Source organism: Saccopteryx leptura, chromosome 11, assembly GCF_036850995.1.
Source record: "Saccopteryx leptura isolate mSacLep1 chromosome 11, mSacLep1_pri_phased_curated, whole genome shotgun sequence".
NCBI classification, from domain to species: domain Eukaryota; kingdom Metazoa; phylum Chordata; class Mammalia; order Chiroptera; family Emballonuridae; genus Saccopteryx; species Saccopteryx leptura.
Window position 1 is genome coordinate 59,729,533 of NC_089513.1, and position 1,531 is coordinate 59,731,063.

The following is a 1,531-nucleotide window of genomic DNA, read 5'->3' on the forward strand; positions in this document are numbered from 1 at the left end:
CAAGAGAGGCCCTAGCCGGTAGCTCAGTTGGTCAGAGTGCCATCCCAATACACCAAGGTTGCAGGTTTGAGCCCCGGTCAGGGCACAAACAAGAATCAGTCAATGATGGCATGAACACGTAGCACAACAAATCGATGTTCCTCTTTCCCTCTCTCCCTTCTCTCTCTAAAAGTATCAATAAATGAAAAAAACTTTTTTAATTGTTCCAGAGAAGCCCAACTACTGCTAAAAAACATCTCTCCTTCTGGGAGGATTTTTCATAACCTGATGAACACTTACACGACACCCTTACAGAGTCCCACTATGTCTCCAACGGCTGTTTCCTAAGATGCTTTGCAGGAAGTGAAAGGGGGGAGTGGGGGGCAAGGAGGACATCCAGGGATTCCTGTGGACACCTGTGAGGAAAGTTCCATGTGACCCCTGCACTAGTCTGCTCCGGCCGCAATTACAGAGTCCTACAGACTAGGTCGCATAAACAAAGGAAATTTTTTTTCCTCCCAGTTCTGGAGGCTAGAAATCTGAGGTCAAGGTGTTAACAGCATTGGTTTCTCCTGAGCCCTCTCTCCTTGGCTTTTAGATGTCCACCTTTCTCCCTGTGTCCTCACATGGTCTTCTATCTGTGTCTGTGTCTTAATCTGTTCTTATGAGGACACCCATTTTACTGATTGGCACCTACCTAATGACCTCATTTTAAATTCATTACCTTTCCAAAGACCCTACCCTACCTCCAAATACAGTCACACTCTGAGGTGCTGGGGGTTAGCACTTGAACATATGAACGGGAAAGGGGACACCATTTAGCCTATGACAGCCTCTCCCCACACTGCCCCACTTAGCTTCACAATGCACATGAGCATGTCACTCCAAGATGTCACGAATCAAGGCTGATGACATCTGTTTCCCAGTTATTTGGCCACAGAGAACTTTTCTGCCAGAGCACCGTGAACCTTCTACTGCTGACCAGGGGATACCCCATGGAAATGGTCAGGTTCTATGTGGAGGAGGAACAATGTAGCTGATGTGCTATTCATACAGGACCCCACTAGACACGTGTGGATATTTAAGTTCAAATTCAAATTAAATAAAACTAAAAATCAGTCTCTGCTGCATCAGCTAAGAATAGTGGCTACCTTATTGTCAGGGCAGGTATAGAAGATCTCCATATTGCAGAAAGTGCCATTGAAAAATGCTGGTTTAGACCTTCATTTCTGGAGAGAGAAAAAAATTTTTAAACTGCCCTGAATTCTCCTTTCAGTGGCTGTGTTTTAAATGTACATCCTGTCTCAACTGCCCTCTAAGCCTCTGTGGGCAGGAGGTAAAGCTGAGGTCCTGGGTTTCCAGCTGCATGTTCAGTATTTAGACACTCCCTACAGTCAAACGAGCAAGACAACTCCCTAAGCCCTCTAGTCTTTGATCAAAGTGTCGCTCAAATTCTTCTCCAAGAATGACTGGGGTGGGACAGTGTTCTGTGCGCCCCTGGGCAAGATGGCCGGGTCCCTGCAGCACAGATGCGTCTTTTTTTTTTTTACAG

General features: G+C 46.0%; 1 protein-coding gene across 2 annotated transcripts in view; it reads left to right on the plus strand.

Annotated features, from left to right (window-relative positions):
• GNAL (G protein subunit alpha L) overlaps window positions 1–1,531 on the plus strand; it is a 211,171-nt gene that overhangs the window by 208,124 nt on the left and 1,516 nt on the right. The gene's annotated exons all lie outside the window — the stretch shown is intronic.